General features: G+C 36.6%; 1 protein-coding gene across 2 annotated transcripts in view; it reads right to left on the minus strand.

The window, feature by feature from the left end:
• Positions 1 to 25573, minus strand: part of NKAIN2 (sodium/potassium transporting ATPase interacting 2) — a 1083024-nt gene that overhangs the window by 898063 nt on the left and 159388 nt on the right. The gene's annotated exons all lie outside the window — the stretch shown is intronic.

Below are 25573 nucleotides of genomic sequence, written 5' to 3' on the forward strand. Positions count from 1 at the left end.
TTATTCAACAAATGTCATGAACTTTTCCAGGTCAGTATATGTAGATCTAATTCATACTTTAACTTTATAATTCCATTTTTCTGTTGTTGTTATGTGCTACTGTGTTTACCAATTAGCTTGATGCAATATTTTACCAGTGGAACTTACGATGCAATCAAGATACTTGACCATACATATTTGATCACATGTACATTTATTTGTTTAGAGTCCTTCAGGTGGGATCATTGAGTCAAAAAATTTATAATTTTAACTTGACACATTTTGCTACATTTTTCTCTAGAAGTTTTCTTTCTAATTTATACTTCCATGAACAGTATTTTTTTATATTTTTATTTTATTAAATGTTAACTCTTTATCATTTTCTTTTATATACTATTACACAAAGCCATTTATATATTCCTTAATCAATACATGTATCAATTGCTATGAGTCACTCAATAATGGCCAACGTGATTCATTTCACAGAACTGTGGGAATTAAATAGTTAAAAATGGCTCTCTAAGTCAAAATTTTAAATCTTAACTCATCCATCAAATTCATGAAAGACAAATGAATGGTCGTAACAGCTTTCTTCAGCATTTGCATTGCTTACCCAAATTTCATCCAGAGAAAAACCTCACAGAACCTACAACTAATATTCATGTGTAGGAGGCAGTTTCAGAAGTACATGTACAAACTGAAAATAAAATGGTAGATACAGTATTTTTTTATTTTTGATATTACAGTGAGTGTAATATCTATATTTTAGAATCTTATATAAGATGTGTGAGTTGTTTTTATACATATGTTGAGGTTATGAATAGCTTATCTTTCCACACATTTTCCAAAATACTGGAAGTTCACAGAAGTATATGTAAAAATTTGAGCATAAGTACTATTAAAAAATCAGAATTAAAAAATGAATAGGAGTAACAACAGTAATATTAATGCTAATACAACAACCTGAGTCTTCACTTTAAAAGATGGGAGAGCCCCTACAAAACATCATTCACCCTTCTTTCTTACCAGTAGCAAAACTACCAAAAAGAAAACCATCAAGAACAGCAGCATAAAATTTCCAGAGTTCTAATTAATAATAAAATGTCCTAGCAAAATTTTGAATACAAAATATATCCTCAACTATTTACCCTAACCTGGTCGAAAATATGAAGTACCATATGATATTTGGGTTGCAGCAAATGACATGAAAATCTGCTAATTAGATAAGCAGTGGGTGGTGGGAAAATAGGGAGGACTAGAATATCCTTAGTAGCCCAGTGATAATTATTTCAGAGATTAAGAAGAAAAGTGGTCTCGCAAATGTGAAAAAGGTGTAATAATGCTTATGATACCAGATATGGTCACAGACAGACAAAAAAATAAAAAGAAGCCAAGGTACGGTGTGTTTGTGTGCTTCTCTCTCTTTTTTATACTCTCAAGTCTGCAGACTTACAGAATTATATAGTTGGAAGGACAATGTATCCCATTTGATTCAAGATTGTTAATTATCCCTCATCAGAGTTCCATGTAATAGGTCTGACCTCATGCCATCTGGCCAAGTCATGTCCCGTCCTGGAGGTATGTTTACAGGCTCACGAGGCAGACCATTCATTCTACACACCCATAGTAACATTCAGGGAGCTCTATCAGCTCTTTTTTGGACATCCCAAAAAGAAAGACCTACAGGAATTTCCAAATCAATATGCTCAAGCTCAAAATCATTTTAGTCCCTGATACAAAACTGTTTTTCTTTTCTTAACATGTTCTGTCATAGGCAACAGCCCTACTTCACCAAGCTAGACCTTCCAGCATTATTTTTCATCTACTCCCTTCCCCACTTCCACAGCCTGACACATAGCAGGCCCCGAATAACAATATGTAAATGAAAGAGAGGGTAAGAAAGGAAAGAATGGAGAAAAGAAAGATGGAAAAGAATGAGAATGGAGAAAAAAAGGAGAACGGGATGGAGAGTTTCTTTCAATTTCAGGGTTAAATGGAGGCCCAAATACATTGTTTCTATTGCCTTTCCACATTAATAACCCTTGGTAAGATATTTTTTAAATTGTATTATTGCAGTTGACTTCTAACCTGTCTCCTGCTGCCTGCCCAACATTTTCTCATTGCTCAAAACTGTTGTCTTGCTATTAAATTCATCATTTTGCACAGTACCTTTCTTTTACAGTAATGGTCACCCCTGGTTTAAAATATATTTAAAATATATTTAATGGATCCCACTATTTATAAATCATGTTCAAATTCTTTAGCTTAATTTGGTCCCTTAAAATTCCATTTTTAGTATGTTTTTAGTATGCTTTTATATCCCATTTTCTGGCAACCTCAAACTCAACCCCCTTCCTGTTCTCATCTAGACCAAGATCATACAGAGGCACAAGAGAAATGGAATAGATATCCTTGCCACCTTTCTTCATGCTGTGTTCAAAAATTGAAATATTATAACCCGATTTCTTCTCATCCAAACCCTATGCAGTAAATCTCTCTTTAACGGTCAACCTAAAAGTCACCTCTATAAAACTTTCTTTGACACTTTTAGAATTAAGAAACCCCACCCTTTTTGTGTGAGTACAAAATTTTGCTGTGCCTACTGAAGTATTCATTTTAGTCTGAAAGAGACAAATATAATATTAATACAAACACATATTTTCATAGTCCAGGAATCCCTAAGGTCTCAGCTCCTCTGCTCCTCTAAGGTGGACCAGGGCCTGCCTCTCATCTTTGCATGCCCAGCACCAAGATCAGAGCCAAGAGCAGTTCTGTAATGTCAAGCTACATGGTAGGAAATAACCTGGAAATTTTTCCCAGAAAAAAATTAGGACACATGGCATTAACATTTCTGTCAGACCTGACCTAAAGAAAATGTTTCAAGCTTATCAAAAGGGTTAGTTTTAACTTGACCCTTATTACAATACTGCAGTGCTTCAATTCTCCATACATTTGTAATCAGCACCCCCAAATCACTCTGATACAGACCAACTTCAATAAGTAATAACCTAGTAATATTTACTGAACTGGACCCCCTTCCTACTTTCTGCTCTGTAGAGAAAATGAAAGTTCCTATGGCCAGGATTCTCACCTGACCCTGGTCTGCTTGCTCACTACACATAGGGACTCTATATAAAGAGCTCCACCCAGGGCTCTGGACTGCACAGCTGCAGGAGAGCAGAGGCTGGAGTGGCAGCAGTGCTGAGGACAGAGACTGAGACGGCTGTGGGGTCTGAGAGGCTCAGGGACAGCGACCAGCTCGCTGCATGGAGACTTGCTCTGAGGTGTACAGCAATCTTGTGCTTGACCTGCCATGGTGGGAATAAAGTTGGGTATAAACCCTTTCACCCCAATAATGTTCCACTGTCGTCTCACTGAATAAAGAGTGAACTTGCCCAGGGCTAAAACCCATTGGCTAGACCTACTCTCTCGGCTTGGTCTATTCCTCACTCTCCCTCTGCACCTATCTCTCTCTCTCATCTCGGAAAATTATGGTGTGTTAACACTCTTCACTTGGCTCAGTATCCCCTCAACATGCAGTGTTCCTTCATCAATAAAGTAGATCTGGGCAGTACTTCACCCTCCTGTGCCTTTAGTCTTTCTGCCCTTAAAAGAAGGCTCAGCCAAGTCCTATAGAAAGCATATTATAAATAAAACTCCAAAAAGCTGTAAAGCCAAATGTATTTGTTCTCCTTCACCTGAGAACATTAAACTTGATTCCATATTTGATGTAGCCAAAGTAACTGGGATCAGAGCATGGCCAAGAGGAAGTCTGCATTTACCGGGGACCTATGCAAAACCAGAATTCAGCATTGTGGGGCATGCAGAGAAGTACATGGGTCCACCTGGAAAATGTAGTGTTTTTCCTGGTCAGAAAGACTATTTAAATGATCAGGACTATGCTGGTCTAGGTATAATGCTCACTAGAAGACAACATACCTTTAGCACTGGTAAGAATGTCTACATAAATTAAAACATTTGCATATATGTTATCATACTTGTATGATAAAAAGTTCTTCACCATTAAAGACTGTACCATATCTAATTAGCATCCACCACTTGTATGAACAGAGATACAAAGGTAAGAGTAAGCAGACAAAAAAGATAAAAGAGTATAGAACACCCCACTTAATCTAAGGATCTACCTTTTATTCTATTATCCTTGGATCTCAAATCAGTATTATGAAAGTACACTGAGGGATCTGAACATATATATATATAGGAGAATAAGAATCCCCTGAGCATCACTTCAATAATTAAACAGAACCTACTTGATCATTCAAAAGCCTTTCTTTCCTTCTTAAAGATGACATTCATTTTAGTATTCAAATCTTGTCTGGAAGTTAACTCTGCTGCCTTCTGTTTTGTAATTCTAACATGGCATTACTCTTGGGTATTAGCGACATGGTATAAACTGTTGGCATTTACAGGGTACTTAGCAGTGATACCAGTAAATCAAGATGACGTTTCAGCAACGCTTAGGTTTTAAACCTCTACCTCACTTACCCTCTGTCCTAGCCATTAGTGATGTATAATTGAAATCTTAATCCTCACTGATTTAGGCAGAGTCAAACCACTCCAGGAAACAATAATGCTATCTGGCATGCATGACCTTTTTGATTAAAATAACTTGTCACTTTTACAAAATGCCCCTTCCATATCTCATTAGCAGCTTCATAGCCTCCAATCTTCAGAAAAGACATTTATTTCAGGATATGCCTAGAAAATTTGCTTTACTCTTGAAGGTGTTACTAGAAAAATAAAATATCTATACATTGTTTTTAGCAATAAGTATTTGGCCTGTACAAGAACTAAATAGCAATCATTAAGGCATCCCAAGGGATACATAATATCTATGTGAACATCAAATTTAAAAAATATTCCCGATTTATTAAGAACTCTCTGAATATGTAAACATTCACAAAATTAATTCCACCAGTCACTGTCTAATACCTGTATCACAATGTTGACTAAACATAATTCTGTAGATAGTTGCAGAAGATACTGGACGACATTTAAGTTGCAGACAGAAAAGAAGAAAACAGACACAAATGAAAGTGAAAACTCTGCTCAGATTTCTTTGTTTTGTTCTCATTCAAACAAGAGCCAGCTCAGAGGGTTTTAAGAAGATATCAGAGAACTAAAACCTCATTGTATAAGATCCTTTTGAATTAACAGAACTTTCCAAAAGACTTAGGGCAGTGAGGACCATAAACTGACCCACAGCACAGATGAAGAGCTGCACGAACAAGATGGGATTTTATTTTTTAATAGTACCAGTATTTGGTCCTACTCAGGTAAGCCGTCCTTCTTAAAACAGAAACCAGAGAATTTTAGAGAGGTATTTCTCTGGAACGCTGGATGGAAAAGTCTATTTCATTTACAGAGAATTTGGGCTCTGGCATCACACAGAGTCTATCAGAACTAAAGATTTTCAAAGGTCTCAGAATACTAATGAAGCCCAAGAAGTCTTAGGGCCAGTCCATGGTGAGGTAGATCATGAGTCTTTCTGAGAATCAGGCATTACCCCACTCAAATCAGAATTGATGTTTGATTCTTCTTAAAAAACAGAGAGAGATGGGGACTATGAAAGAGCTTTTTATGTAGTAATATTAGGCAACAGCCACAAACATGACTGCCCAGAATTTATGCTCAGAAGTGATAAAAAATTGTTTGTTTCATCTGAGTATATCTCCTAAATAAGGGTGAGATTCAGTCCTATTTAAACCCTTTCTTAAATGCAGTGATTCCCCATACCTATAAGATAAAGTCAGTTGTATACATATGCTTTGTGATAAAGCTTAAAAATAAAAATGTCATCTTTGATTGAGAAGACAGTCAGTCCCTAGCTATTTAGCCATGAAGCTAATCAGCCTGATAAATATTGAACTCTTGAATTTATTAACTTTACACTCTGCCCTGTAGAAGAAAGTCAGTCAGTTGAGAACAAGCCTTAACAGTGTATATGTGCATGTGAAATATGTATGTGTTTACTCACTCATACACAAACACATGCATATTTGAACATTAGAAATTAAAAATCAAACAAAATAAAAACCCTTAGTGTTACATTTTGTTTTGTTTTTAATTAAGTTGTTCAATAATGTATTCATTTTCTGGGAGACTATGATAAAGATAAGTTGCATATTTGACACTATGTATTAACACAAGTGGTTAGGATTAACAATCAGTGTTTTGATGCTTGAATTTGCATTAATATTATATTAATAATTGTTAACAGGCTACACTGTACATTTTACCCTTAAGTATAAAGTTTAGTTGACAATTCTAAAGTGATTTAAAGTTGCAAATTTTAATGCTTGTACAGACTCATAGTTCAAGAAGGAAAGTGGTACACATACTAGTAATTTAATTTGTGCTTTAACCACCACTGAAAAACAAATTCTTTTGAGTACAGCAAGCCTCTGGGACTCTTCACTTTATTGATCTGAATATAATGTGAGAAAATCAACAGAATCAAATGGCAACTGAACAGGTAATTCAAGATCTTATTTGGTATGCATCTAAGATAAACAAAACAATTCCCAAAACAGAAGCTTTTTAAATTAATGTGTAGTGGAGATTTAACTAAAGGGAAGAGTTGTTTGTTAATGATAAATATTAGCAAGTGAAAAGCAGTATTTTAATACTTTAAATTCATACATTTTTGTATTTGCTTATCATGCTCATCTAAAATTGCACATTTCTCCTCAAAATACATGAGGCTAGCTGCACTCTTTAAAAAGAAGTTCTGCACAATATACTGACCATCTGTGAAATTTGAGGGTTTGTTCAAATAAATTAAAATATGAGTACATGTTTTAATTCAATGGAAGTTAAGAAAAAAGGAAGACAAATGAATCAAATATTCAACAGAAGAACATGAGTGATGTGATTTTTTTTTTTTGCAAGGAATGTACATTCTGATTTTAGGAATAATATCTGCTTAACCTATTGTCATTATTGCTCCAACTGCTCAAGGATGTCTGAAGTGCAAGCATGACCAGGCTTACAGAAGAAAGACTCTCAGGCATTCATTAAATTAACTGCTGGAGAAAAGGCTTTGGATAAGATAGAAGTAATTAGCAAGGAAATTCGTCTTACATGTTAGTTAGCATATTTTCCTAAATGAGATATATCTCACAACTCCACTACTGAGTTACAGCCTTCCTTTTAGTAATCACTTGATTAAAATATAACTCTTATATTTACAGTCCTTTTAAGTCTGAACCAGTTTTATCTCTTTTCAATTTCTAAATTACTAACAAAAAGCTGTCTTGATTTTAAGTCAATATTAATGTTAATGTTAAAACATACTTATGAATGGAATATTAATATCCCAGGTCTACATCTTTTTTTGATTGTTCTAAACGAGAAAGTCAGACCAAAATGAGCAGGTAAATAGAGGAGAGTAAACACCATCACTGTCCTTGCTATTTTCTTATTTGTTCTAAATCCACAGAAATTGAAATGCACTAGTAATGATACCAAAATAGTGGCAAGTGGAAAAATTCACAACCTTACATACATTTTGTGCTTTGATTTTTAACTCATTCTTATAGAACTTGTGCTTCCATTTCAGGTGTGTATCAAGGTGGGACATCTTAATCTTGGCCACTTGTGAATATAAGGTGTGTCATGGTTAATATTAGGTGTCAATTTAAAGGGTAATTTTGGGTGAGATTAACATTTAAACTAGTGAATGGAGAGTAGTGCAGGCTGTGCTCCATAATGTGGGCAGGCCTCGTCCAATCAGTTTAAGGCCTGCATAGAACATATAGATTGGCTTCCCTGAGCAAAAGTGAATTCTCCTGCAAATATAGTCCAAAGTCCATTACCTGTGGACTATAACGGTACAATGGCTATCCTGGGTCTCCAGCCTGCCAGCCCACACTGCAGATTTTGAACTTGCAGCCCCCATAATGATGTGAGCCAATTCCTTATAAGGAATCTCTTTTTAATATATTGATACACACATCCTATTGATTCTGTTTATCCAGAGAAACCTGACTAATAAATGGTGTATTGACCAGTAACTTTTCTAAAAGAAGATATTTTATACATATCTTTTAGTTGTGTGATTCATTTATGCAGTTTGTTATCTACATGAAAGAGGAAAGTTCTATATTTTTTCATAGTCAAGAAAGGGAAACAAATTTAGTGGATTCCTTGAGCATTTCTGTGCCCTTTAAAAATGTATTATAATACTTCTTCAAACCCATTTATTCACCATTTGTTACTTCTTAGAATATCATTTATTTTATTATTTTATTTTATTTTACTTTACATTACATTACATTTTATTTTATTTTATTTTATTTTACTTTACTTTTTTTTTTTATTTCATTTCATTTCATTTTATCTGTTTAACATTAGAAAAAGAATACCTAAGGAGTAGTTCATTGTTTTCCCTATTACTTGGAATGGGTAGTTGGCAAGACAGATTAATAACTTTATTTTCTGCTTCTATTTTTAAAGATTTCCTCTTTCTTTCTCCTAATAACTAAACATAAGCTAAAATGAGGAAATAAATGGATTCAGGTCCAGAAAAATAATTCTTTAATGATGGGTAGCTGTAGAGGTCAAGCACACTAACATTTCATTAATATAAGCATTACAAGTGCTTTATCATCTCTTACGTTCTGTAGGACACACTCCCTGAGGATCAAGACAAAGTGTTAATAAGTGTGCAGGCAATAGATTTAGTCTTCTCCATGTCCTATTAAAATTTTCCATTAGAACTTAGAAAATAGAAGATAATATCTGCCATAATATCAATTCCCTTTCAAGAGTCTCCACTGATGCGTTCCATCTCAACTGCATAATCTTACATCTGAGCCAGCTGACCTTTCCCTGGCCAGAACTGATTATTCTGAAAAGCCCATTCTTCAACTCCATGGCCAGCTTTTTGCCTACACAAGCAAAAACCTCCCAAACCGATGTGTCAATACAATAGGCTTATATTTTGACCTTGGGGTTTTGTCTCCTGTTACAAAATCTAATCGTTATATGCACAGTCCACAGATTTCACTGGAAACTTCACAGCCTCTATCAAAGCCACTAAAAGAAGATGCTTGGAAGAACTGTGTTAATTTTTATTTTAACTGATATCAGATCATTTTCCTTGAACATACACAGTTTTAATTTAAAGGATAAAGAAACACAGCAGGAACTGGTAAAGCCTCCTGCCATCCTTACTTCAAAGTTTCATTGGAAAAAGATCTTATTTCTTGACTTTTTTCTCATCTTTAAGGGAATATATCCTTTTTAGAAGAATTAGAGTTTCCCTAATTTTGGAAGTTATAATGGCACTCACCTCAGGCAGCTGCAGAAGATCCAAACCATTTTTGTGCATACTGTGATGCTTCATAACCTACCTATTCAATTTCCTTTCTTTATTAGGATGTTCTCATTCTGGTCTAATAACATTCTCTATAAATGAATGGATAGATATTACAGAATCATTTTCATCATTTATATAAAAGTATCTCTACTTTCACTTTTTCTTTTTTCTTACAATGTAAAAGTTTCACATCTTTTAGACATAATACCAAAAATTTCCATGGAATTTCTTCTTTCCTAGCTTGGTTTTTAGAATAAGCCTTCTTCCTTTAAAAAAAAAAAAGGATTTGAGGACTTCTCTTTTCTTAATAGTTTTCCTTGATTTTTAGAGCTCTGAATCTATTACAACATTGAGCTATATAAGGCAAGTTCTGTCATTTAATAATTCTTTAAGCATTTCTAGTCAAGAATCTAACAGAATAGCTAAATTTGTAAATATGGCAAAACACAGTATTTCATTAATAAAAACTGTAAATCTGGAGTTATGAATAGACAGGAATCCAGGAGGCTAGTTGTAGTTCTGCTATGGTGATAAACTCTGATTTTTACCCTTGAACATGAAGTCTAGGGATCTTCAACTTGAATCATCTATTGGTAACTGGTAACTTTCGCTTCTATGTAGACAGGCCAGGGACCTCTCCAGACACAAGAAAGATGTAGGCTGTATAAGGCTCCATGCCTTCTCTTCTCTCTCCCCTATCTTCCCCTACTTCTTTCCCTCCCCAATTCACTTCATATCTCAAATCGTAGCCTGTCTCTCATTCTCTCAGGAATACTTTATTTAACTTGCTATCTTTAATGACCAATAATAAGCTGCTAGCTTTCAGGGGTTTGTATAGATTAATGATGTGCATGCAGAGACAGAAAACAGTAAGTTCTGATGATGAACAAATTTTTCATGTATTTGGGAGTCAACAACCCTCAGCCCAGATTACAGCACAACACAGACAAGTGCTTAAAACCAGGACTCTCCTGGATCAATATTTTAAATCTTAGATTTTACAAACTTTTTTTTTTTTGGTATCTGGGGAACAAAGAAAATCTGGCAGCAAATATAAAAGCTAGAAAATATCCTGAATTAATATTTTAATAGTATTAAAATGCTCATTTGATTAATAATATTAATTTTATAGATATATGTGCTTACCACATTTCAGGCACTATTCTGAGTACTGTATGTGTACTCTGTCATTTGTGTAGACCTCACAACAATCATATCTCTATCCATGACTGGTCTGTGATCTGCAGTCCTATGATCTGTACAACAAGGAAAGTGTCCCTATATCTAGATGTCAAAGAGCAAATGGTGCAAGACTAAATAGTAGGAAAAATATTATGAACTTATAAAAACATTTACAGATTTTAACAGTAAAGGATATTTTCTGAATAGGCATAAACTTGCACCAATATTCATGGATTAAGGGGAACTTACTCAAAGTTAACATTGTGCTCTTATATCTTACAGAGTTTTTAACAACACCCAAAGAATCCCTCAGTTCAATTATGTATTTTTCTTTCAGTCACTCAACAATTTTCATGTTCCAGATACTGGGTTAAGTGGCAGCATTCTTAGTTACTCAGATGCTAAACCTTAATTCCTATTGCCAGTTTTTCACAGTAAATTAAGACCTTTTTATTTTGCAATTAACCTTCCATTATGCTTTTTGTCACAAAAACCCCTTGAGTTCTGTGGTGACCTAAAATCAAAGACATACAAAAATTCACATTGATCAAATCTGCATAATAATGTATATTTGTTGTCCAGACCATTCCAGAATATGATTAACTTTTAAAGCCCCTTTTTAACTATTTTAAAGCCTTTATAGGAATATATTAACTTGCAACCCTATTAATCTTCATACACAAGAGCTAAACTTTCAAGTGGGATATGGACATATAACCTGACTGGATCTCATTACATTACACTTGTCCAGGAGGCGGGAGACAGCTGATAAGAAAATCCTCTGAGTGGTCCCAACCCCAGCCAATACTTCATATCCAATGACTGCTCAATACAGATGTTAGGAGGGCAACCAGCTTTCATAAAGGAGATACTTTTTCCATAGCATTTCGAGCCTATCAGTCTAGAATGGTAAATGTGTAGGGACTAAACCATATTCTTCCATTCCAAACCGAGACAAAGATTTTGACTAGAGAGCAGAGAACGTGTCCATCCTGACTGAACAGGATTACTTCCAGGAGAAGCACTGTGTGTGCAACAAAAACTTCAGGGAAACTCACACAAACCTGTATTACAATATGAGGCATTTAGGATTATTATAATTAACATACATTTACAAAAAGCATATATAAATAATTATAATCATTCCTGACAAATACTACTTGGGAAAACATTTTACTTTTATATTCTTTCTATGCTAAATGTCCCTTTGTCAGAGAAACCTTATTTATCAAAAATAGCAGCAGCCCTACTACCATCCTGCCTGAGCCCTCTCTAATCCCACCGCATGTTCCTTTATGGATTCATCACCACTTACGGTGTATATACTTATCTGTCTCCCCAATGAGAGTACTATATTCATCAGAACAAGGACTTTTTGTTTGTACCACATACTATTGCTAAAACAGCTTCTGGCATATAGTAGGTATTTAATAAATACGAACCAAATAAATGAATAATTTTTATACTGTATAAAACATCCCCACAGCTTACTCAAACAGGAAGGATTTTTTTAAAGCATGTCTTTTTACAAAATGATTAGTATTATTAAAAGATCAATATTGTTAAAAAATGGAGAAAAAATAACACAAGCACAAAATCCACATCTCTCAAATGAGAACACTGAAGTTCAAAAAGACTAAGTTCAAAAGGTAAGTCAAGGGCTGATTCTGGTTCTTCTTCTTCATTAGGTACAGTTTCTTGTGACAAATTATGACTCTGTGTCATAAGCTTTTGTGGCAATAAGCCCTGTCTGTTTTTTATTTTATGTTCATTTAAATTTGCTTTCAGTAATATAACTAAATTTCAACTCATATTTATTTCTTTTGGATTTCTTAGCAGGACATGAAAAAGTAGCATGCACAACAGACTTCCATATACACACCATCCACACATTTCTTTATGAGAAATATGAAACTGCAAAAAAAGTTGAAGTCCTACTTCTTTTTCTCTCCAGTTCCATTTCCCTCTTCCATTGCAAAGAAGACAACCATTAGTTGAACTGGGTCTGTAGCTTCCAGTATTTTCAAAACTAAATATATCTGTTAAAAAACAGTATTGTTTTGTGCTTCTTTTTGGTTTTTTGTTTTTTACTTTTTGTTTTGTTTTTAATTATCTGAGTAAAATAATATTGTACACATCTGCTTTCTTATCACTCTACATTTTGTTTTTTGATATTATGTATTTTTATCAATACATATTATTTCATCCCATGATGGAATCATACATTTTTTCTCATATGTTATTCTATATAAATTACTGTCTTCTTTCAACTTATTTATTAGATCAATTTATTTTATCTACCTGTGATTTTTATGGCCGATACTGCTGATAGGGTAGCCCAAAGGCCATTACAAATCCCTTTTCTCTTTCTTCCCTTCACTGGAGGGCCTGGGAAGGCAAAATTTTCTCTCAATTTGCCTTGAATCTAAAGGAGGCCATATGACACTAATCTGTCCGTCTAAGCAAAGGCGGCTATCTGTAGAGTGAATTCTGGTAAAATTCTGGCTTTCCTGAGAAACAGGGAACTATCCTCCATTACCTTTTGAATATGGACTTGAAGAGTGAAGCCTGGCAGGCAACTTGAAACGATCAGGGAAACAAACAAGCAAACAAAAACCTGCAGAAATGCTTGCTTTGGTATTATTGCTCTGATGCAGCCATGCCATCATCTATGTGTGAGTAAATGTGTGCCAGTCTTCCTGTTGGTGAGAAAACTGAGCCTCTACCATTTAGTTATGTTTATTTATTTGTAGCTTAATGTGTTTTTAATCCATACCCATTTCTTCACAAATTATATTTCTATTCCATCACCTTTTCCTTCATTTTAATAGATTTCTCTTAACAATGAATGCCTCTTATTCTTATGAAAAATATGTGTTCTACTGCACATCATTTCTTACCATTATGAGCCAAATTCTCACCATGCATAAATTTTCAAAGTAAGAGGAAAGGGGGATGGTTGCCATTTTTAATAGAGTGGTAATGATGATGAGCCTCCTTGAAAAGTGAGCAAAACTTGAAGATAAACTTGATAATTTTGGAAGATATATCTTTTTTTTTTTTTTGCAAATGATATTGAGATAATGTTGAAATTACTTTGTGGTGGAGGTGCCTATAACTACAGGGAAGGCAATCCAATCTTCATTCAGGCTATGAAATGGGAGGCTAAGAGCTGGGAGGGAAGGAAGAGACTGACAGGAGAGTAGAAATGGGACTCTCCTCCCAGGGAAAATGGGGAGAGGCAGCCCCCCCACAATGCAAGGTGCCAGACGCTTCACAGATGAATGTCTGAGTCCTATGACTTTGAGGAGGATGAAAGCTTGGGTCTGACCTGGGACAATCACTTAATGCTGTGCTGCAGACTTAACCCATGAATTTACATTTAATGATGAGCAAAACTTTGTGAAGCAGACAAGAGCATTCTGAAGAGAAAGAACAGCATGAGCAAAGGCAAGAAGCACCCAGGCAGGTTCAGGCAACGGTCAAAGTTTACTATGGAGTCTTGCTGTGAGTCACAATGTAGCAGAAGAAGCAGTTTGTGCTTGTTGACAAGGACACAGCACGGTGGGGAAACTCCCATGAATTCTATAGGCACACATGAATGAAGAATCTTAGGCACTTTAAAAAAATCATCAAGTGGCCCAAAGTATTTTAAAAATGTGTACAGATAAGACAAAAGAAGAATGTTTGTATTTAATCTCTTGAAATACAGAGAAACATATTTAATTTCTGAGGTACTAAATGCATACTCCAGCTTCAAACATTCAATTTTTAAACTGTCCTGTTCAGCTCCAAGATGAAGTCACCTAGATCATTCTAAGTGACTGTGTCCCTGGCTACTCTTTTTGTGCACATGTTATTAAATTAGAGGACTGTGGATAAAGTGAAGATTCCTGTGGCCAGGATTCTCACCTGGCCCTGGTCAGCTAGCTCACCACACATGTGTGGGCAATACGTTGTTATTGACTCTATATAAAGAGCTCTGCCCAGTGCTCTGCGCAATACAGTGGCATGGCCGCAAGGTTGCAGGAGAGCGGAGGCTGGAGTGGTGGCCGCGCCGAGGACAGAGAGGCTCGGGGGCAGAGACCGCCTTGCTGCCTGAAGACTTGCTCTGAGTGGATGGGATTCTAGAGATTGACCTGCCACTATGGGAATAAAGTTGGATATAAACCCTTTCACCCCAAGAATGTTCTACTGTCATTTCTTTGGTCACACTGAATCCATAGTGAACTTGCTCGGGGCTGAAACCCACTGGCAAGACCAGGACATAAGCCAGGGAGACCCCCACCCACCGCCGTTTTTCCTTGTTCTTATAGTACAACGGCTCTATTTCCCGTTTACATTCCTCAGCTTTCCCTTCCCTCTCACCTCACAGCAATTATATTGAGAACACATTTGACAAAAAAAGGTTGGGTGAGAATTCCAACAGGTGTAATTAATGTCAAGTGCTCCCACAAGGGGCGTTTCTTTCCCGCTGCCTCCTCCACTTGCTGCCTTTCATGGCTGCCTTCTTAATGCCCTGTCCATCTGTTGGAAATGTGCATCCAGAATTTATCATTTTACGTCCTGAGAGAGACCTGAAACCTCTTCTCCTCTTCTTAAGTGAGCCCTCAGAGTGTCACTTTATAGGCACAATTAGTTAAGTGTTGTGATGCTATGGAGATAAGGCACACCAGTTCCTCCGAGCACTTTCAGCATCAAGGTGGTTTGCTGATTGATATTCAGAAAGATGGTTCAATGAAACAGAAGAACCGCAGTCCTACATTTTGCTATTTCACTTGTAAGTAGAAAGTATGTGCTAGAATGAACAATGGCTTCCTATATATGTGTATATAGACATACGTAGCTGTATGTATATATAAAACACACACATTTATGTATATATGTATATGCATATATTTGTGTGTGTATATATATATGTGTGTGTGTGTATATATATGTGACACATTTTTGATCATGTTTAACACTGGCTGATGATACACTGGCCATGTCAAACATCTTTGCTCCACATACACATTTACATGGAAGTTAAAAGCCCCAATTAGGACTCTCCCAGCACCGTTTCTGACAGAGTTTATTTCTAACATGAATGAGGACATAAAAAATTGAAATTACTGATAGGACATGGTAAAAAAAAAAATAGTAGTAGGGTAAAAAGAAAGTAACTTTTAAGTCTCTTAAACACAGAAATGATGTTTGCCCCAGTGCTCAGCACACTACTAGCTGGCTGACTAGCGATCTCAGCTAGGTGCCATGAAGAGAGGAATCAGATAAATTAATTATATTCATAACTGATATTAATTTAATGTATTTTATCCCTGAAGAGTATTTTCTATTCCAAAGAAAACTCTCAAGAGTTACAGTGGCTTAAAATACACACATGTATACTCCCAAACAATGTATTTCTGTGGAACTGGAGCTAGTAGAGTGGGTAGACAAGGCAGTTATTTGAGGGAAATTATGAAGAAGATACCCAGTGCTTCTCTAAACATACAGCAAAAGCATTGCCTTTTCCAGTTGTACATCAGCGCAGTCCCATGTTTACTTCCAGATGGACAAATATTGTTGGGGACTTAGGGAAAGAGAACGTAAGTGAGACAGGGACCGTGAGTGTAGTCAGAGTTGGGTGAGGGCCTCCGGAAAAAGCAGGGTGGAATATTTACAGTCAGAGCAATGTAACAATAGGCAAAGAAGTCCCTACTGAAACTCTGTGCTAAGCATTACGCAAAGTCAAGATCACACTAATTCTCTAGGGTAAAGATAAAGACATCTTCAGTGAGATCAGTTAGAGGTCAAAAGGCCAGGAGCAACTTGGCCTGGAATGTTTGAGTGTTCTGCAAGGGTATCAGCATAACCCGTGACCCCGCTGTCACCCCTAGCAATCAGACTATGACCCAGCCCACCTTGAGGACAGGGCAGGTGATGCAAGTTCACACCCCTAAGTTTTTTTCATGTTCTCGAAAAATCTTCAACTGCATATAAAACCCCCTGGACAATGCACCACCACGGACTCTCTTGTCCCCTCCTGGCATGAGCCGGGAGCTCTGTCCTCTCACTTTATTTCTAAATAAAAACCTGTACCTTGCTCTCCTACCTTGAGTGTTTGTGAAGCTCATTCTTCGGCTTCGTGAACAAGAACCCCAGCATCATAAGTACAGATACTCCTATAATGATCATTCTTGAAAGTCAGAGGATTTCATTATTCTTTTGGACTAGAGGGATTTTTATAATATTTATGCAAAGTATTTCCTTAGTATTTTAATAGTTAAAGCATAAAATAACAATCCTACTTTAGATCGAAAAATGGCAGGAGATCAAGAACCATGCCTGTGTTTTAGATGAAGTATTCATAATGCCCAGCACTTGGCACATGGTGAGTGATCAGTAAATAACTTGTGAGGGAAGAACAGCCTTTTATGGTAGGCATTAATACTAGCAGTTTAAAGATGGTAGTTCTGTGGCTTGAAGCTATGTGACTTGCTCAGCTATACTTGGTTTTTTTTGCTACACAAACATCACTTGGTGTCTTGCTTCTTTGACATCACTAGCTTTTCCAATACTTCTTCCTAAGAAAATCTGCCATCTATAAACTCTCCTGCTTGGAAAGCTCAATCCAGTTCAATCAGTTTCATTTGAAGGAATAAACTACTAAGCTGAAACCATATCAATGCATTCACTGTGCTACCTGCTGATGGATTACAAAAATAAGCCTCTGCCCTGGTGGAGCACATGACACATATGTAGTAAAATGCTATGAAAAGGTGCATTGGTAGTAAAATAAATGAGGATGTTAAATCATTGGCAACTGGTTCCCAGGCTCCTTCCTCAAACTACTGGGTGAAGAACATGGTCAGAATTAAAGTTCTCTTGGGGCTGTGGAGATGTGACTTAGTAAATGTGGGGAAGGCAAGAACTGGGCAGAAGATGGCAAGCAACTGAGTTTCAAAACATGAGAAAGCAAAGGAGTGCCCTGCATTCCCAGGGTTCTCCCAGCTGAACTTCCCTGGGTCATGCTGGAAAAAGGGGCATCACCCAAAGAGAAAATTCCTAAGACTGTTGCCATCGTCTTGGAAGTAACAGCCCTACTACGAGACTCAGAATCATTTCCACTGATATTTAAACTTTTATGGATCCTGACCAGCAGGTGGCACCAAACCATATACAAGATGAGGATGGGGTGGTTTTAGTAACCAGCCCTTCCTTGAGAACCACAGGCCAACCAGTACTCACTTGTCTATACTTATATTAACCTCACAATACTGATGGTAATTTTAAGCATTTTAACATTTAAGGATATTTTGAGCCTCTCTAATTAATTAACACAAGACAAAATTTAAGAATAGTTTTAATGAAAGATGTCAAAACAAATCATTGTGTCAATTCAAAAGAGGACAGGCTCACATATGACTGGAGAAAAGCAGAAATGAATCATGGACGAAATGACACTTGAAATCTGCCTCAAAAGCTAGACAGCATTCTGATAGACAGAAATGAGGAGGAAATTCTAAGACTAGGCAAGAAAATGAACAAAATCACCAAGGTGGTTATTGAGAAGGATTCTGGAAAAAAGCAGTTTAGTTTAGTTTTACAAGAGCACAGGATATGAGCAGGGGAATGAAGCATGTAGTGATTTAAAGGAATGAGTACTGATTACAGAGCTTTGAATACTCTGATAAGAACTATGAGCAAAATTTTGGCAGCACTGGGAGATAAGAGACGTTTTTGACTATGGTGTAAAGAAGCTTAACATGAAAGGCTGAGTGTGATGATTCCAAAGCCTAAATTTCCACTTCTAAACTCTTAATCAAACTAGATCTACACATGCTGCAAGACATTTCTAACTTGCATTTCACTGTGAACTAAAAGTCACCTATTACCGACAAACTTATTGTCTCTACTTCTTGGTAACCAAGTCCAATTTATCAGAGTTCAGCTTTGATGTTCAGTTTTGCTTTCCACCATCTCTGCTTATCTTAGTACATTTCTGAATTCAGTAAAAGGCTGACCAAGGTAGGACTCTGAAGAAGGATCTCAACTCAGTGAGCCCCAGTGGCAAGGGGTAGATGGATCTCTAAAAAAAAAAAAAGACCACATGTTATCAAGACATTCCAAACACTGAGTGAAGGGGAAGCTAAAGACACACAGCTCTGCTGCATAAATGAAGATTGTTAGCAGAAAACAGTGACTCGGTAACAATAAACAATAAAATACAGGGAGAAAAAAATGGTTATCTGAGCAATAAATTTAAGCAAAGACTCAAATTTAGACAAGACAGAAGTCTGGTTATAGGTACAAGGTGAGAACATGAGCAAAAGAATAAAACAAGAGCCCAGATAGAACTGGGAGACATGTTTCGCTTGGATCTGTTAGGTAAGAAATAAATGGATACAGGGCTCATTTAGTGTGCAGTGTGGGCTGGCCTGGTTCCAGGAACAGGAGTGAAGCTGAGCTTCCAGATGGGGTAAGGAGAACTAGATGGATACTGGGTGAATGTGGGTGCAGGGAAATGGCTGGGCAACATTCCAAATCCATTTGACATTTTCACGTAAGAATTATTTTTCAAACCTCTAATCACTTTTGGAACTCTTTTATATGCCCTTTCTACATCCTCATGTTCTTTCTGTAATGAAATGAGGAAATTGAGATATGATATACAGATGAGAGGGAACTTATGTCTTTATAGCAGATACCACTTTTCAGCAAAGTTTTTCTATATCTGAGTGGGATGACTAGGATTTATATTAAAGCTATCAGAGGCCATTCAAACAGCCTTATAAAGCAATCCAATGTTGCTGACACTGGAAATTGATACTAATTAAATCTAATGAAAGCAGATAAGGTTCAAGAAAAGGCAACAGAAGGATTAAGGGATGAATGGACAGCTGTATAAGAATGATGAAATGCTGACGTATTCACTAAACTCTATGCTAGTAAAACAAAGAAGGTAAAACTTGAAGGCAGATATGGTTTTCAAATAAATAAAAGAATATGAAATTGATGTAGGTAATTTCTACTTCACACCACAATGAATTCTTGGAAATCACATCTTAAAACAGCTTGTATTTTCCCCTAGGAATAATTTTGTAATTGTATATTGTGTTAATGAACAAGGATTCGTTTTTCAAATGAATTGGAGATATGATCAACAATACGCTATAAAGATGAAGATAGGACAATGTTAAGCCTGTAAAATAATTTGAAATGTCATCATTATATTCCTTGCCTATAAAACGGCATAAATGAACAGTACATGTTGACTATACAAGGGACTCAAATGCACTATAGAAGTGCACACACCACACATAATATTAGAACTTTGCTGCCTCATAAATTTGATCTATCTAAAAATGAATGTACCAGATATAATAAATATAATTTAAATATTTAATCAACAACACTGAGTGCCTTCTTACAATTCAGTGGACTACTTTAGAAAGCTAGTACTGGAACTTAAAAAGTGGCATAATGGAAGTTTCCTTGGATATCTGCTTTCTTTTCTTTCTATCCATATCTGTCTGTCCATCCATAAGGTTTAGCATGTTGCAGTACTCTAGCAAGGATTTTATAAGTTATGATTTATTTAATCCTCATAACAACACTGTAATATTGGTGCAATTATTACACTCATTTTGTAATGAAGAGAGAGAGGTGAAGCAACCTGCCTCAAGTCCATATAGCTGTTAAGGATAGAATCAGGATTCAAAACCAGGGTCCAAACTGCTATACATGCTACCTCCCTGCACAATTGTCTTTTTCTCTCAAAATGTCTTTGTAAGGAGTAGAGAAGCATTACAATAACATCTGAGCTCTGTTCAAAGGTGGGATGTTTCATTTCAAAAAGTCATTTCAACTTTTCTTGTGAGGATTTGAAAAGAAGGGATTTACTGTTGGTTCTCTCGTTCAATTTTTCCCTTTATTTCCTCACTTCCAAAACACTAAACATTACCTAGAAGACAAAAATGGGTCACAAAGAAGCAGCTTGAGGGTGTGTCTAGTATATAGCTGATGATGCTTGTACATGTCTTCAGCCCTGAGGAGGTGGCACTGTGCTGTGCACAGGAGCTTCAGAGTTTTGACAACACCAGTCAAATCCTTACTTTTTCCTCCCCTTGAACAATGTCTTCCTAAAGTGAAGCAAAGGTCACCTACCACTGCAAGTGTCAGCCACCGAAAGTAAAATAACAGTGAGCCAATACATATGACAAAAAAGTGAAAATCGGTATTTATCAGCCAGCAATGAAGGAAGGGATTGAAAAAATGAGAAAGGATTAAAGTAGCAACTCCCTAGTGTTATGCAAAAACGACTACTGTCTTAGAGCACTTGTGAGTCTAAGAGACAGCAGAAACTGCAAATGCAAATAAGGTTATAAAAGACTCAGAAAAAAAAAAGGACTGAGATTCTAAACAACTCTGTAAAAGAGATAAGGAAATGGGAAAAGTATCTGACTTTGAAATGACAAAGGTCAAATGTGCCCTCCCTTTCTTCAGGCTCTAACCCTGGACCAGAGTGATGACTGGTGCAACTGGAGATGAGATACACCGTTACACCAACACATGTTCCAAAATGTCCAAGTGAAAAGCCACACATTCTTGCAGAGTGAATATGATCTGAAAATAAATGCTAAGTCTTTGTTTGGCGTGATCCTGTTAGTGGTTTTCATCTAGATAAACCAAAAAGATGTTTATTTTCCAGCAGTCTTGATTAATTATAAAATAGATTGCATATAAAAATAATTTTATCTTTTTGCTTTTATTATCATCCAGTATAAAAAAGGGGTAAAGTAACGAAATGAACATCAAAGCTGTTAGATGAAGAGATTTAAACGGTTTTCTTTTTTTATTATCTTTTCCTGTCTCATTAAAGTACTGATTTTAATAGAGCTTTTATTGACATACTTCAGCTGTGTTTTAAAATTGTATTTTAATTTCTGATTATATGTCCTTAAAATAATTGAATCTCTAGTCTCTAACAGTTTTGGAGTAATGCTGGTCAAATAATTGTCTTTAAATTATGTTTTGCTAAATTATATATACAATGTGTGTGTGTGTTTACGTATATCCATATGCATATCATATATCACATGTACACTATGAATATTAGGTACAATTTGGCTTTGTGATTATATATAATAATTTCATATGTTATATGTACATATATAATGAAGAATGATGGCTGATTACATTAGGAAAATAAAATTTATTTAACTGTATTACGAGTTTCTGAAGAAATTCCAGATTTCTACTTAACAAGAAAAAGAGTTATACTGGATGTATAAATTTCATATGTACACATATAAACACATGTACAATAAATATGCATAAACCCATTTTTATTGGTAAAATTACCAATAAATAATTTTAATCTGTGTGTGTGTGTGTGTGTGTGTGTGGCATGTACAGAGAACAGAGTGGGATAGGATAGGACACTACGTGGTAAAGATGGGCAAGAGGGTGGTTTGCAGTCACATTCACTTTGTCTGATATTTAGGTTTCTGCAAAGCTAAGGCTTATGAACTATTATTTCAATCTTTAACTACAGAAGTTCAACACTGATGCATCAACATTAACATAATAATATAAGAAGTAGAAAGAGGGAAACCTTCATTACCAGGTGTTAAAAATGTGTCCTTATGTATTATCAAACAGATAATAATAGATTATATTATTCCATAAATGGCAAGCAGCAGTGGTCATTCTTGGTTCAAACCATCACCTCTCCAATACAATCCTAGCCATAAAAATAAGTCTTCACACGGCACCTCATATTATGAATATTCTGGCAAATAAATAATGTCCAAGCACTAAAATAATAAGAATTTTATTAGGGATTTGTATTTGCATATGGTTACAGACATAAAATGTTCAGAAAGGGGAGTTGACTAGAACAGAAACTGCATTATGCTGAAAAATATCAATAATAATATGCTGGCAATTGTGCTTTGATTGTTCACATTTCTTCTAAAGTGTTTTTCTAGCCCAGAGCACGTGAGCTTTAAACAAGTTTGATTACGACTGCAAAAGTATTTAATGAATCAAGAATAATAGTAGTATATGACAAAAAAGGCTTTATGTACAGTTTTAAGACTTATTTTTTTGTGGTTGCTGTAGAAAATGGGACACAGGAGGGAACTCAGTGCATTTATGGCACTACGTTTTTTTCCTTCTGCTTTGTCTTCTTTACTAGAATGTCACTTCCAGATTTACAGTTACCAGCATGCGTTTCTGACGACCGAAAGCAATAGCTACAACTGCAGGTGACAGAACCGTACAAGGGGAAAGTCATGCACACATCTGCTTGCATCTGCCCCAGCATGTGCCTATAATACCACCAGTGTAGTGTTCAGAAAAGGTAGTCAAACCAGATAATGCCCTGCACAACTTCTTTTTATCGTTTTTGAAATATGAACCAGAGTTCAAGACACATTTCTCCCTCACTTGACTCCAAAAGACATTGACATTATTGGCTAGGTGGGTAATCCCTGAAAAGAATAAGGGCTATAGTAATCTCCCCCAGCTTCCTGCCAGTTTTCAAAGAGGCCCTTCACTAAGTCTCTCATTCATCTACAAAGAGAGTCTAAGGACATTCATTCAGTAAGAAGGTCTAGTGCCTCATGTGGGCCTCTCACTATTTATGAACTTTCACCTTATAAGGCTGTAGTCGTGCTTCTACCTAATACAAACACATGGCAAATACCTGTGGCCCAAATGTAGGAGCAGGGGAGAGCACAGGAGGGGTTAGTGGTGGTGAGAAGAGCTACTCACAGGCCACCTTAGAGCTGATGGTCAACCTTGGAGTTCAGATCATGTAAAGACCTTATTTCAAGAACGGTCAAGGACGTATACATCTGATTCTTTGACTCTGCTTGTGCTCATCAGATTCAGCTGAAAACTCAGGAGAAGGAATTTTCTGGATAGAAAGACAGTGCTTCCTAGAAAAGTCTGCCTCATGATGCAGGCCATGCAGAGTGCTTTAGGGAAAAGAAAGAGAGGAAACCTAGTGGAAAGGTGGTCCCTCCAGAAGGTAAGTGACAACAGCAAGGGCTTGTCAAGCACATACAAGGTGGTGGAGCTGTGGATGAGAGCCAACATGTGAGATGGGTACCACCAGCTTTCAATCAGGAACAGCAAAATGATGGCCAAAAGCCAATCACAGCACACAGGTACCTAATCTGATGTGCTAACTAATGTTCACCTGCAAATGGAAAGTAGATGACAATGTTAAAACAGAAGTTTTACATAATATTTCCCATTTATTTGAAAAATTATATAATCTTGCCTCATAGCAAACCTACCTGTCAATAATCAGCTAGGGCTTGTAGTGTTTATCTTTTTAGAAAGGCATGTGTTCTCAGTTCCTAGATTTCCACAACTACTGGCTATGAATTATGTTTTATCCATGTATATAATATAAAAGGTAAGGGAGGAAAGATAGATCAAGAGAGAGATGTGCTATAGTCGGAATGTTTGTGTCCCTCCCCAGAAAAATGTTCTGTTGAAATCCTAACATTGTGAAATGTAATGGTAATAGGAGTTGGGACCTTTTGGGGGTAATTAGGTCATGTGAGTAGAGACCTCATGAGTGAGATTAGTACCTTTGTAAAGAGACCCCAGAGAGTTCCCTTGCCCTCTCTACCATGTGAGGTCACAGCACAAAGATGACCATTTCTGGACCAGGAAGTGACACTGTGGGGAAAATGGAAGTTCCTATGGCCAGGATCTTCCCCTGAACCTCAACCACTTGATGATGTAATTGGCCTGCCACTAGGCTACTGCTTTCACACCCTAGGCAATTAGCTATTATTGACTGAGTCACTATATAAAGAGCTCTGCCCAGTGCTCTGGGTGGAGGCAGAGACAAAGGAGGATTACAGACCTGCAGACTATTGGAAGCAGATGTATTTCTAGTGCTCGACTTACTGCCAGGAGAATAAGCTAAGCAATAAGCCTTTCACACAAATGTTCCATTGTCATTCCTCAGTCTCACAGAATCCATAGTGACTTGACTGGGGTTGAAACCCATTGGCAAGACAGACACCAAATCATCCAGCACCTTGATCTTAGACTGCCCAGCCTCCAGATCTACAAGGAATAAATTCTGTGAGAACTATGAGAAATAAGTATGTCTGTGGTATTTTGTTATAGCTGCCTAAACTGTCTAAGACAATATGTCTTTTGGGGGAAAAAATTCTCATTTCCCTAGCTACTGTAGTCATTTGAAACCTGAGTTAGATAATCAGTGAGTAAGTATTTTCACTGTTCAATTAATGTATTTCTGCTCAATGTATGATGTTAACATGTTTAAGAAACACAAAACCCAAAATGAGCTGGAGAACATGTCTTCATTTAGGAAGGAGTATGGATATAGCCACTTTTTGGCACTCACAATAGAAACTGAAGGAATATCATGTTCAAGGGCATGTAAGAAATTGTTTTTACAAGCACTTTCTTAAAATAAGCATTGTAAAGTTGGTTCAATGGTTGCCAGTACTAAATCTGTATTTCTCATTTCCCTTGCTTTTTTCCCAAATCACCTGAAGGGCTCCTGGCAGTAAGCCTGCAGGAGACACAGACCTCTGGCTCAGTGCCTTCTGAATCCACTGTGGGCTGCAGGGCCAACTACTCCACGATGGTTCCGTAAGCTTAAAGGAGGCCCTACAGACATGGGATCATCCCTTAGGCCACAGCAAACTCAGGACCTTGCAGCTCTAATGCAGTAAATGGGCTCAAAAGGAGGACATCCTCCACCTAATTTTTCTGCCATGTAGAGATCTGGTAAACCTGGCTCATTTTCTAGACCCAATGACCTACAGTATAGATGAAGTCACTCTCATAAACTGTTTCTATGCTCTATCCTCTCCTCCTCCAATCCCTTGTCTCCAAATACACGGATAGCTTGAGTAAACCTTTCAACTTCCTAGGAGTAAAAATGTCACTGGGGTTGATAGCAAAGAAAAATGTCTCATTAATGTAAGCCCAATTCAAGAACAATGGCCAGTAATTCCAAGGACATTACAGGCCATTTGGAACTTTTTGTAACACTTTCTTCCACTTTACAAAGAATGAGCATTC

Source organism: Manis pentadactyla, chromosome 12 (assembly GCF_030020395.1).
Source record: "Manis pentadactyla isolate mManPen7 chromosome 12, mManPen7.hap1, whole genome shotgun sequence".
Classification (NCBI taxonomy): domain Eukaryota; kingdom Metazoa; phylum Chordata; class Mammalia; order Pholidota; family Manidae; genus Manis; species Manis pentadactyla.